The 14188-nt window shown below is 41.8% G+C and overlaps 1 protein-coding gene and 1 long non-coding RNA gene across 29 annotated transcripts in view; one reads left to right on the forward strand and one right to left on the reverse strand.

Moving 5' to 3' along the window:
* The window catches only part of LOC138763207 (contactin-4-like), a 2221540-nt gene that overhangs the window by 753750 nt on the left and 1453602 nt on the right, over nt 1–14188 (forward strand). For 3 of the 28 annotated variants that reach the window (XM_069936975.1, XM_069936974.1, XM_069936986.1), the window contains one exon: nt 5576–5645. The exons of the other annotated variants lie outside the window; for them this stretch is intronic. The gene's annotated coding sequence lies outside the window, so the exon portion shown is untranslated. The remainder of the gene's footprint in view (nt 1–5575; nt 5646–14188) is intronic. 28 annotated transcript variants of the gene reach the window in all.
* LOC138763210 (uncharacterized) overlaps nt 1–14188 on the reverse strand; it is a 139626-nt gene that overhangs the window by 70073 nt on the left and 55365 nt on the right. The window lies entirely within an intron of this gene.

The following is a 14188-nucleotide window of genomic DNA, read 5'->3' on the forward strand; positions in this document are numbered from 1 at the left end:
TCACACTCTTACTGGAATTCATCCCTACTCAGCACTTACTTAACTTCCTCTAGTTCAGTCCAGTATTCCTTATTTCATTCATACTAGCTTTACTTCCTATATTCTATTATCTCTCACATTTTAAAAGGTGAAACTCACCCCAATCACAATTTGATTGACACAAAAATAATTAGTTGATGGGGAGAAAGGCATAAGGTTTCAAGAAATGAAAAGGGCATCAAATTTCTCAGCTCCATTATGTTGTCGTCCCTGAAGCAAGAGTGTATGACTCGTAGTTATCACCCCTCAGTCTCCTTTGATTAAAGGAAACAATCCATTTTCCCTACAATAATATATTTCTTAGCCTCATCCACTGTTAGATTGAGACCAAATATAAACTTGAGGAACAACACATCATATTCCTCCTCAATGGCCTCTAAGTTTGCGCTATGAACATTGAATTTTCTAGTTTTAGGTCATCCCCATCTGGTCCCACACTTTCCAGGGGTCTCTCCACCTTTCACACTTTCTGTTCATACCCTTGTAGCGATACAAATATCTGTATATATGACTGTCAATGAGTAGCTGGCCTGTTCCCCACTGGTGAGTCGCTCCCTGGTAACTCCTCCCCTGTGACCCTGAGATAAAGGTCGACCTCCCTCTCCCTGTCCTCAGTTGAGCACATGGAATTGGGCCAGCTACAGGGGTAATAAAGCCTATCATTCCTCACTATGGTTTTTCAAGGATTTTGCTCCTTTTATTTACATCATATTTCCCCCCTTTTCTCTTCACTGACAATTTCTTCCCATAGATGCTGTCTGACCTATTCAGTTTCTCCAGTGATTCTTTGTTTATTCAGCCCTGGTAAATCTCCTATGTGTCTTCTCAAATGCATCACAATCTTTCCAAATTCTGACAACCAGAATTTAACATGGTATTTCAGCAACTGACTGACCAATGTTTTATACAGGAACAATCTTCTTGCATTTACCTTCTGATACTTGAATGAATAAAGTATATGAATCTTTGTCCTCTTCACCTTCTCATCTGCACTTGCCACCACATTCAGTGATCTTTGGACATTTAGACCAAGATTCCTCTGTTTCACTATATTTCCTGAGGAGCTGACCATTTGTTATGTCTATTTACCAGTAATCTGAAAAGTCAGTGATTGAATCTGCTTCCAGGGATTTTCATATGTTTAAATTTTCAAGTAACCATGAGGGAATGGGGTAAGAACACCTTGATACCAGTTTTTTAAATTATTTGACATAAAACCCTGGGCGACATTGGCATATTCAGGGAGATAAGCTTGTGCTTGCATGAATAAATTCCTCAAGGCTTCCAGACACAGGCTGTCTGAAAGGTTTAAGTGCTCTCAGTCATTTCCATGCAGCATCTTGGGAAAGACAATTCAGTCAATTTTGGTTCACCATGAGTCCTGCTTAAAGTCATGACAATATTATACAGCTGAGAAATTTGAAAACTTTCTTTTCTTCTTGCAATCATTAAATATAATCCCTGAGAGGTTTTTTTTTAGGGTGAGTCAAATTTAGGTAACTATTCTCCTTTGAACAGTTTGAGGATGAAGGTTTTTTTAAATGTTACTGTTAAAGGTGGATTAATTTTACAGGGTTGTTCAACAGCTGGAGCTTTATTTCAAGATATGAAGTTCAATTTGTTCAGAACATGTCTCGAAACAAAACAAATCTCAAGACGCTGAAACATGGTTCTTCAACTTTACTGACTCTTTGTGTTTCTGTCCAAATCCTGATATAGATGTTGAAGAAAATATTAAAATGCAGGAAAACAAATTAATTTTCGTTCTATTAATTTGCGCGTAACTGGTGATATATTACATAGAATTTTAAATATGCATCTCCTCTTGTGAGGAGAAAGGTGAATATTTCTAATTAATACTGACTTATTTTAATATTACATGATCAGCAATAAAGTAATTACCATAAATGTTTCATATATTCATGCTCTGAGACTGTGCCCATTGAAGTACAACAATGCAGACATTTTTTACATACCATAACAAATTTGCAATTATGTAGAAATTGATGGAGGGGTATAAAATTCCCGACCCCAAATAGCAAAAATAGGTATTGAACATTCGAGTCTTTATCTCGTGCGATGCACACAAACTGAAGATGTTTTTAGGTACTTTATGGGTGATGTTAACTGATATCTACTCTACTTGTGCTTACATTAGAAAAGGTCAAAAGAGCTGAATCATCCTGAAGCTTGCCTTTAATATATAACTTTCTTTATACAAAATATAAAACAAAAGGGAACACACTTTTATGTCAGATTTAATAGTAATTTATGATTGAAAGCAAAATGATTCAAGTCACACAGTGCAGTTAATTTTGCCAGAAGAAATGCATTGATTACTTAGAAAACTATTTTGAGAAATACACCTTTGGTTTTGTGCAAATGTTGAGTCATTCGTCATTCACTTGCACCTAGCTAAATGTTGTGGCTCCTCGAAATGCCACCAAGTGACTCTATAGTGAGCACCGTCCAAAGTGATGATGTGTGAGCTCACTCTCAAGTGCACATACCCCATGTGTTGCCGTGTGGTGTGACAGAGTATTTTGAGGGGGTTTGGGAGGAATTGCTAGAGCAGCTTGCACACACACATTTTAAAACATAGAATATTTGCAGGACTTTTGCAGTGCTTTTTTGCAAAAATGCAACAAAGTAGCAATGGCAGCAGCTTGCCTGGTAGAACATGTGATTTTTGCAGGCAAGGGTCAGAACAGTTTTGCTCTCAGAGAGGGAGGGAGTGAGACAGAAGGAGACACAGAAATAAGTTCCAGAGGGACAAGCAAGCAAATTTTGTAAGGCTGCCTGGTGAAAGGAGAAGACTGGCGGTCTGAAAGGTGACCTGAAAAGAAAGAGGATCATCTGGAGAACCCTGAAGGGGCCAAGTCTCGTTAGCATGACCAATTGAGAATGAATCAGTTGTGGATGTCATGGAAAAGGAATCTCTCTCTGAAAACCAGCAAGAACACTCCTGAGTGGTAACCATTTGCCTGTTAAGCACCAAAGAATGGTGAACTTTGTCAATCCTAACTTCTGTGCACAGTACAAGAATTGACTGCAACCAGTGAGATTCTCAAATATACATTACACACACCTGAACTTGGTGTTAGAGGGGAGATTAAGTGTGTTAGATAGGTTAAGGAAGTAGGTTAAGTAATAAGTTAAAGTTTAATTCTGTATTCTTGTTCAAATATAATTAAAAACTACTTCTGTTTAAATAACCCTGTGTTGTGGTGCATATCTATTGCTGCTGGTTTCTGGGGTCCTCTGGACTCCCTAACAGTGGTCTGAAGTCGCCTTCATTCTCAATAGAACACTGATGATGTTTTGTAGGCAGCTTTGATCTCTTCAGGCAACTACCTGGACAGTGATGAAGTGACCAGTGGGAAACTAAACACTGGCTGTTGTTCACACTGTAAATTAAGATGTTACCAAGTATTTACAATCAATTTCATTCAGAAACATTTTTTATCCAACAATAGGTTGAACTTATTTCAATCAATGTATTAGTTTTTGTCAGCATTTTAACATCTATTAAAAGCAGTTCACAGAGCTTTAACTTCAATCGCTCCTGAGAAAGAAATAACTGACAGTTACTTCATAAAATATTTGGTTAACTCAGTGGTTTTCAAACTTTTTCTTTCCACTCACATACCATCACAAGTAATCCCTATCCCATAGGTGCTCCGTGATAAGTAAGGGGTTACAGAAGGTAGTATGTGAGTTGGGAAAAAAGGCTGAGAACCACTGCTCTAGGCCCAATTGTGACTGAAATATTTTGCTTAAGCACAATTGCTTTTGGCCCATTTTCTTCGGAGTTATAAAACCATGATTAAAATAGTGGTTTTCAAACTTTTCCTTTCCACTCACATATCACCTTAAATAACCCCTTACTAATCATAGAGCATAGGGATTACTTAAGGAGTATGTGAGTGAAAAGAAAAAAAAATCAAAGTCACTGGGTTAGCACAATTCAATTGTAGTGCCAGTGATTTGGGTTAGAATCTAGCACTATCTGTAAGGAGCTTATATGTTCTCCTCATGTCTGCATGGATTTCCTTCAGGTGCTCAGGTTTTCACCCTCGCTTCAAAAACATATGAGGATTGTAGGTTCATCCGTGTTTTTCAGGGGCATGGGCTGGAAGGGCTTGTACTGTGCTGTATATCTTTTTCTTTAAAAAAAAAACTGGCTCAGCATTATTAAACACATATATTCATGCAGTTCATTTTCAGATAAAATATTTAATTTTGAGTAGAAATTGAATGAACATTTCCACAAATATCCATTAGGCACAGGAAAAGGAAAAATTACTTTAAAAGCTTTGGATCCTTTAAATAATATTCAAAATCATTTTCTTTTGAAGCATGTTTTTTTTTAGTGTGTTTAAGGCAAACATTGCCACATATGTGCTTTAAGAGCAGCCTATGGAAAAAAAAATGTTTTAAATTGGTAGATGGCAAGACTTGAAAAGAGAAAAGCAATTACCAAAAAAACATGCATTTCCCTTTCCTTGGAATATTTTAATTTGATAACACAACAGTAATGTAAGATAAGGTAAATTGCCATATTTATGAGTATCAAATGATAGATAACAACAGAAGAAATATTTGCAGTTTAGATGTACTGATTACTACTCGGTCCAAGCTATTTACCTGAATCTGTAATAGCTTCAAAATATGATTCAAAACTTATCTGGGTCTCAGTGTCACCAAAGAAAATATTGGTATTGATTTTGTGTTTCCACCATTATTTCAGTTGGAGTTAAAATATTCGGATCCCAGCCAAACAGTGGAATGATTGTGATACAATACAATCATCAGGCCTTTTTATAGTGGGGGAAAAAAAGTGAATGTAAAGGCAAATATTCTCCACCTTTACATCGCTTCATCTACCTTTATAAAAATGCCAACGGCGGTTGCTGGATGGGGTGGGGGTGGGGGGAGGTTAGTCCCTGGAGGTGAAGCGAGTCACTCTACCTCACTCCATAAAGGTGATGCTTCTGAATTCGGCTGCTTAGGGACAGGCTGATGATACCTCAATGATGCCATCCATCCACGACCCATGAGCCACCACCAAGGTTCTCACAGTGATTGGTGCTGGGATTATGGTTCCCTCCTGCCACCCGGAAATGTCCTTGTCCAGTTCTCCCTCTGGCCCTCGCTCCTTCACCAAGGTCGCTGAGACCGAGAAGCAGGAGGGCAGCAAGGAGCTGTAGAGAGTGGGAATGGATCTGCAAGATGAGTGGGAATAAAGGGAGTCCGGCCCTAAGAGCTTGGGAGGCCCAGCAGGGGCTAGGAGAGTCGGAGCTTGCCATGCCGTCACGGCCAGAGGGTGAAGTGACCCGAGTACTGTGTTCCACGGCCCAAGAGAAAGGAGGAGAGATGCTGAGGAGTGGACATGGAGAAGGAAGGCTGGGGAGTCCGATGGACGAAAGAGAGGAGCAAGGAGCTGGGTTTAGCTTGCTAGAGGAGCAGCACCGGGCAGAAGAGCTGGAAGAAGGAGCCTCAGGTTTTATGATGAGAACCTCTTTTTTTGTTTTAGTGCGGAATCAACGGGTGATCTGCGTTTCACACAGTGGTTCCAGCAGCCTTATTGGCCTTCTGAATAAAAGGTAAGTCCGCCTTTTTTTCCCCCTCATTGAACCAGCAGCGAATGCGGCATCACAGCATAAAAAGGGCAATTGAAGCTGCAATGATGAAGTAATTAAGGAAATGCATGGAAATTGAGAGGAAAATGCTTAATAAGTATAAAGCAGCTAAAAATAATGAACATGAAGAGAAAGGCTTCAGGAAATGGAATACCCATGCATGGTGAATATTTGTATTTTGCCAGCATGTTAAACAGACAAAATGTAATGTTCAATTTCTGCTTATTTCAGCAGCTTTTATCAGCCGTACAGATGAAATCACCAGAATTCTCTCAAAACATTGCACAAAGCAATGGTGTCAAAGTGTGCGTCATTTAAATTTCACACAATTTTTAATGATGGTTCAAAAATAATTTTACTTCAATTAACTCATTTCCATAGGTAGATAATAAAGGGTTGCTGCCAATTTGTCTTCATTTGCAAGCCTTGACAGAGGCTCTTTAAATTGAGCATGCTTTTGTACCAGCATTAGGAGAAATATTTTTTAATAATTTATGTCCTTAAATAGTTTTAAATATTTCACGATGTTGATCACAGAAAAATGAAGTCCATAAATGGCTCAGCATTGTTTTGAAGTCAATTTATAATAATTTCAGAATTGAGTTACTAGCATGTGAAGGCCTTGCCATTGATTAGAAATGGTATTTCTGATCTGCAATTATGAATTAAATTCAAGTTAATCATTCAGATTTTTTCATTATTGCAGAATCTTGTTGCACTGAGGTTTTCCTGCTTTGTGGAACCTTCATAATTGATTTAATATATTTAAGAGCAAACTTTGAACTGCATCTTAACACAATGTTAACTCAGCTTTCCCATTGTGTCTAACCCTAAACTTAAAAATCCTCCCTGTGGTAAACCACAGTTACGTATAATTGTCTGGCCAAGGACACATGTTGGCCAATTGTACCTGTGCCCCTGCCCCACAGGATTGATGCACCATCAATTGCTTGAGAGACTGTTGTTGAGAAACCAATTGGCTTTTATTCACTTAAGAACAATGGCACATCCACACTGTTCAACTGTCCTGCACTGAGGAAGGGGCTGTGAGACAGCCACCTTTATACAGAAACCTGTTGGGAGGGGTCACAGGTACAATTGGCCAATAAGTGTGCTTGGCCAGACACTTATACATAACAGTGGTTTACCACATTCACCCCTTGATTTAAAAAAAAGAGTCCAGTAGGGTGAAGTGGAACTTACAAGGTTACAAATTCAAAGTCACAAATTTAGTCTTTCAAGTGGTCTGGTCGTTCGCTGGGATCATTCTGGTACTGATTGCAGTGAAGTGGTGGGGCCCCGAATGGTCTTGGATGCCTGTTGTGCTGGTTGATAAGCACCAATGAGTCTGGTGTTTCCTCCCTCAGGACAGGGTACTAGGGGTCAGGTACATTATGTGTGTTCAAAGGTGAGGGGTATGTCTAGTGATCAGCAGCGGTCTCCAGGGCCCCTGAGGGAGCCAAGTCCCTGACGGAGATGGTGTCTTTGTGTCTGTCAGGGTATGCCATGTAGGCATATTGGGGGTTGGCATGGAGGAAGTGGGCCCTTTCAACCATGGGGTCAGACGAATGGCACCTCACATGCTTCCAGAGTATGACCAGTCCTGGGGACATCAACCATGCCGGTAGTGTGGTCACTGTCACAGATTTCCTGGGAAAAGAAAACATACATTCAAGCAGCGAGGCATTTGTGGTAGTACATAGCAGGAAACTGATAGAATGGAGTGGCTCTGGGAGGACCTCTTGCCAGCAGGAAACTGGAAGGCCCTTAGACTGTTTTCCAAACTGTACCAATCCCTCTCCACTTGCTCATTACCCTGGGGGTTGTAGCTAGTAATCCTGCTTGTGGCAATGCCCTGACCAATGGGTATTGGTGCAGCTCATCACTGGGGCTTCTCATCACTGTGGATATAACTGGGGAAGACAAACAGAATGAGGAGGGCCTTGATAACTGTGGCAGTCGTCATGTCAGAGCAAGGGATAGCACATGGGAAGTGGGAGTATTCATTGATGATGTTCAGAAAATACACATCATTGTCAATTGAGGGCTGGGGTCCTTTAAAATTGACACTGAGTTTCTCAAAGGGGAGGGTAGCTTCAATTAATTGTGTCCTGTCAGGGTGGTAGGAGTGCGGCTTGCCCTCAGCACTGACCTGGCACCTCTTTGTCATGGACCTGATCTCGTTGATTTGATAAAATGAAAAAAAAATGAAAACAAAATCTGGTAGCTCCAGGGTGGCAGAGATCATTGTGGAAGATTTGTAGCCAGTGGTCCCAAAGGACAGGGCATCAGACGGTTCATTATGTTTCCTTGTCTAGTAAAATTGTAGCAAGACAGTTCAACCCTCCACTTGAATATTTTATCATTTTTGATTTTGTCCCAGTGCTAATTGTTAAGCATGAACACAACTGCGCACTGATTAGTCAGCAGGGTAAATCTCTTACCAGCCGGATAGAGCCAGTGCCACACTGCCTTGACAATGGCTGGGGCCTCTTTCTCAACAAAGGAATATTAAATCTCAGGGCCCTGTAGGTTACGGGAAAAAAATTGTGACTGGCCTGCCTGGTTAAGAGTGGCTGCCATGGTGTAGTCTGATGCATCGCGTTCCACCTGAAACATGGTGGATTCATCCATAGCATGCATTGTGGCCTTGGCAATATCTGTCTTAATGTGACTGAAGTGCACGAGCCTCTGCCGTCAGGGGGAAGGATGTGGATTTGATGAGGGTATGGGCCTTGTCTGCATAGTTAGGGACCCATTGAGCATAATAGGAAAAAACCCAAGACAACTTTTCAGGCACTTAAGGCTATGAGCAGGGGGAGGTCCAGGAGTGGCCGCATATGGTCAGGGTCCAGACCAATAACTTAATTCTCCACAACACAGCCAAGGATGGCCAGGTGGATTGTGTGCGAAACACACAATTGGCCTTATTGTAGGTAAGGTTCAGGAGCTTGGCTGTTTATGAGACATTTCTGGACGTTGGCGTCATGGTTCTGCAGTTCATGGTCATACATGGCGATGTGGTTGAGGTATCGGAAAGTCACCTGCAACCTGTACTGATCCACCATGCAGTCCATCTCCCACTGGAAAACTGAGACGCTGTTTGTGACACCAAAGGGGACACACAGGAAGTGGTAGAAGCAGCCATCCACCTCAAACACTGTGTACTGGAGGTCCTCCAGGCAGATAGCGAGCTGGTGGCATGCCAACTTCAGGTCGATGGTCAAAAAGACCTGATACTGGGCAATTTGGTTGACCATGTCAGTGATGCATAGGGTGGGGTATGCATCAAATTGTGTGTGTCTGTTGAAGGTCTAAGTCAATGACCATCCAGTTCTTTTCCGCATTTCGCATACCACTATCTGTGCTCTCCAAAGGCTGGTGCTGGGTTCAATGATCCCTTCCTTGAGTAAGCACTGCACCTCTGCCCAGACAAAGGCCCTGTCCCAGCACTGTGCCATCTATTTTTGATAGAGATAGTAGTGAGGTTGGCGAATAACAAGGGAGGGTGTGATTTTAAGTATGGAGAGCCCGGAGGTTATGCATAGTGAGCGGTTGGGTTGTTGGCCGTGTACGATGGGGGATTGTAGGGGGCTGGTGATGTCCAGTGGTTGGTTTGAAAATTTTCTATAATACACAGTGAAGGGTAGATGGGGCCCATCAAACTCCATCATTACACTTTTAATGTGACACTGAAAATCTAGTTCCAATAGCACAGAAGCGCAGAGCTGTGGCATTACCATCAATTGAAAGTCTTTCTATTTCAGTACCCTGAACCACTAGAGTCATTATGCAGAAGCCCTGGACATCCTCTGTGTGCTGCTTGGATGCCAGGGACATCTTCTGGTTCACTGGCAATACTGCAAGGGAAAGGCGCCGCACTGTGCCTGGGTGTATGAAGTTTTTGATGCTACCACTATTGAATAAGCAGCTCGTCAAGTGTCCATCATCGACTTGGCAAGTTGATGTGGGCTGTCCTGATCAAGTGCGATGGACTCCTGTGTCGGGTCGTTACACATCCCTGCTGTGAAAGATTGTGGTTCCAAGATGGACCGGATGTGGAGCTGCTGGATCCCGAAGATAGCACCCAAGATGGTGTCTCCCACAGACTGCACATGGCGCTGCTGGTCCCCAGTGATGACGGTGTCCAGGATAGTGGCCCACATAATCCCCACGTGGCACTGCTCAGTAGTTTCAACTTGCACACTTTGGCATAGTGTCCCTTCTTCCCACAGCTGGAGCAAGTTGAATCCTTTGCTGGGCAGCGTTTCCTCTGATGCTTACCCAGACCAGAAAAGTAGCACTTTGAGTGCTCCTGTATCACTGTGGCTGTGGTCGGGTTGCCACCAGAGCCAGACAAAAATGATGAGAGGTGGTCGCGGAACACTGCTGCTGTGGTCAAATGGTTAGCAGAGCGAAGAGGTGGCAGTGCATCTCAAGATGGCAGAACCTGGGGCAACCACAAGGAGGCTGCGTTGTCATTCGAGTACACCTCCATGTTCTAGAGTGCCTCCTCCAGTGTACCTGCCAACTCGACTGCCTCCGCAGACTGAGCTCCTCTTGCTCCAAGAGTTTCTGTCCGATGTAGTTTGATCCCCTCAACATAGGCATCCCGGATTAGGTCCTCTGTCTACTCCACGGCATTCATAGGGCCTGCTGTGTAATTGCAGGGCCCGAAGATATTCGGTGTTGGACTTACTGGGTCATTGTTGCAGGTCACTAGAACCTGTCTGGCGTAGGCGACATTGATCTTGTCCTTTAAGTATGATGTCCCTGATAATGAAGACACCAGGGTGCTGACCCGGGAGTCGAGCACTTGTAGAGTATCGGTCTCTGATCGCACAATGGTGGAGGAAGCCTGCAGGAATGCCTCAAAACAGCACAGCCAGAGCTCAAAGTTGGTTGATGCCTCAAGCGATTGAGGGTCAATCTCCAGCTTTCTGACTTCAGGCTCCATTGTGAATAAAACTAATGCAACATCAATTACTTGAAAGACTGATGCTGAGAAACCAATAGGCTTTTATTCACTTAAGAACAACTGCACTGAGGAGGGACTGTGGAACAGCCACCTTTATACAAGAGCCTGTGGAGGGGGGGGGGGGGGGGCACAAGTACAATTGGCCAATAGGTGTGCCTAACCAGAAAATTATACATAACAGTGGTTTACCACACTCCTCCAATAGTTAACAAAGAAGTCAATTGAATGTAATATATGCGATTTGAAACTTTGTGAAAAATGTAACAAACTGTAAAAATATTTGTGGTGCAGTGTTAAAATTTTAATTGCTGTCATTTTAAATCCACTGTTCTCTGTCTTGCCAATATATTGAAATGCATTAAACCCATGGGTTAAGATGTTAAAACTTTTAAAAAGAAAAAAAACCCACAAATCTCATGCCTTTTACATTCCTTTTACAAAGTGCTTGCCATGCAGAAAAGGATTTTCGAAGTGTGATCAGTGTTGTCAATTTAGGAAACCAGTAACTTGAAAATGATCTGTTTAGTAATGTTGATTGGAATGACAAATGTCAGCATAGACATGGAGCAAAATTACAATTTACTGAGACCTGGAACAATATTTAGAGAAATGCTTGTGTGTAGTTCTCTTGAGACTGACAAGTTTGGTTTCTTGTTAGGTTTCGACAAGCAAAATAGGCAGTGCAAGAGATTGGAAACTTCCATTTTATCTCTGCTATCCAGTATCAAATCCATCCTTTATAAACGGAATATTTATCTTTTGGGCTGGCAGTAAAATGCTGGACTGAAACTGCTCACGGTGCAAGGGAAATTGCAGGGTGACTGATCATGGAAATGAAAAGGGAATGCTGAACACATTTATGTGTGGTTCCCAAGTGCTTTCTATTTCATCTCCGATTAGTGCACAGACCTTCAACTCACTTCTTTTGTCAGGCACTTTACAGTGAATGAAATGAGAGTGTGTGAACCACAGCATAATGGAGCTTGAACTTGTACACAGTGCTACTCATGCAGAAAAATTGTACCAAGGCATATCATGGGTCAAGAAACAAAAGCATTAACGAATGGAAGTAACCAAAAAGCTTGACTGAAGAGTTGGGTTCTCCGTAAAGTTCTGAGAAATTTGGAAGTTTTAAAGAGGGAAACATTTACATTGAGGATCGTGCTGGCTGATTGAACAGTCATTAGCAATGTTTCCAAAGAACAGAAAACATGGAGAGCAAGTTATTATACACTCGTCGTCTTGTAGGATTAACTCTCAATCAAAAGAGTTACAGAGAGAGAGATCAGGTGGTACAGAGGAAAGGCAATATAACTTTAATATTCTGGGGTTAATTCAGGAGTTTGATAATGGCAAGAAAGAAACTGCTGTTGAATCTGATGGTGGGTAATTTCATTCTCATAAATCTTCTTCATGACAGGATGGGGAAGAAGAGAGGGTAGCTTGGATGGCATGAGCCTTTTAATATATTGACTGTTTTCCAAGACAACAGTACATATGGATGGAATTGACAGAGGAAGTTGTGATGTGTGATGGCCTGAATTGCATTCACAATTCTGCAGTTTTTTTGCAAACTAGGGTGGAACAGTTCCCATCCGATGTAGCAATGCACACTGATTTCAATGGTGCACTTACAGAAATTGTTAAGAGATTCAGGTGACATACAAATTTATTCAGGCTGCTGAGGAATTAAAGGCACTAAAGCACTTTTTTTGACCCTTGCATTGATGCAGGTGGTCCAGGACAATTCTTAAGAGATGGTTACCCTTCAAAGCTTAAAACTATCTTCTATTTCTACCACAGCACCATTGATGCAGCCCAAGATGTGAGCTCTGCCCCTTTTCCAGGGCCAAAACCAGCTTTTGGTCTTGCAAACATTGAGGGAGATGTCTCTTTCTGTCTCACTCTTCTCCCTCCTCCTACCCTTTACCCCCACTGGAGCACTTCTATCCAAAAATGACAAAGGTATTCAAGGCAGATGAGCAAAGATTCATGTGAGGATCTGATAATGTTAAAGTAAAACTCAAGGTTAATAATTTTCTTTTTATTTGAATAAGTGATGATGCTTCTGAACATTACATATTCAGCTTCAAAAAAGGCTCTGATGATAAGAAATTATAAGCTTTTCAATGTTATTAAATGACTGTATTTCAAATGACAGATAATATCATCAAGGATCAGCAAAAAAAGCAACAGTGAAACAGTGGAGGAAAGTAGAGGGCTGGGGAATATGTGGTCACCAATGTGGTCTTGTGTAGAGCAGTTTTCACACCAAACTATGAGGCATATGGACAGTGCATTTTAATTTTTTAAAAATTCAGACATACATCTAGCATTGTAACAGACCATTTCAGCCCACTAGTCTCTGCTGCCCAATTTGCACCCCATTAACCTACACCCCCAGTAAGTTGTGAAAAGTGGGAGGAAACCGGAAACCCCAGAGAAAACATAGACATGGTGAGAATGTACAAATTAATTAAAAACTGCATGGGATTTGAATCCTGGTCCAGTCCTGATCGGTGAACTTAGGGAGATGACAAATATCCAGTTGCTTCTGAGAAAGTACAGCCATTGGTGTACTTGCTTTGTACTATCAATGTGGTTAGACCAGAAAAGGTTGCTCTTTATATATACTTCTTGGAACTTGAAACTCTCCAATGCCACCACCTGAGCACCATTGGTAAAGGGCAGCATCAGCACCAAGTTACTATGCCCTCCATATGGACGTGGCCATTGCTTGCTGTCATACCCAACCTCACCCCCTCTAGCTTAACTAGCCTGCATCAAGCATCACTAGCTTGACACATGCTAGTGACTCTTCACCTCTCCTTGGCTGCGTCACTAGCGTGCATCAAGCAACACTAGTGGCTAATGATGCTTGATGCCATAAAAGCAGCACTCTTGGCACCAACATCGGAGAGACGTATAAACAGCTATCTCGGCACCTACATAGGAGGGGCGGATGATGGTAAAAGCACCACTCCCGGTTGAGCGAGTTTATGAATGTTGCATCATGCCCCACCCCCCAAACACACTAATGACACCTGTTATGAGCCAAAGGACCCCCAAACCCAGCAGCAATAGATATTCCCAAAGTCAAATGATTACTTAAACAAAATTGCTTTTAATTATTTTTAAACATGAAAACCGAATCACACTTTATCTTATCACTATTGACTTAACTAACTCACTTAATCCCTTTCTAAGCGTACATGTATGTAATGTGTGTAAGTTCAGATAGGTTCTTTGGTTCACAGTCCAATCTTACTTCTCATTCTGCCAAGTTCACTGGTTGCAGGCATTTCTTATACTGTGCGCAGAATTTAATATTTATACAGTTCACCAGGCTTTGGTGCTTGAAAGGTAAATGGTTACCAGTCAGGAAGGTTCTTGTTGGTTTTGAGAAAAAAGATTTGTTGTACGCTGGACATCCACAACTGATTCCTTTTTAATCAGCCACTTCAGTGTCTTGCCGAAGAAACTTGTCCCCAACTTCATTCTTTCAGGTCAAAGTGCCATTTTCTTTCTC

This window comes from Narcine bancroftii, chromosome 5 (genome assembly GCF_036971445.1).
Source record: "Narcine bancroftii isolate sNarBan1 chromosome 5, sNarBan1.hap1, whole genome shotgun sequence".
NCBI classification, from domain to species: domain Eukaryota; kingdom Metazoa; phylum Chordata; class Chondrichthyes; order Torpediniformes; family Narcinidae; genus Narcine; species Narcine bancroftii.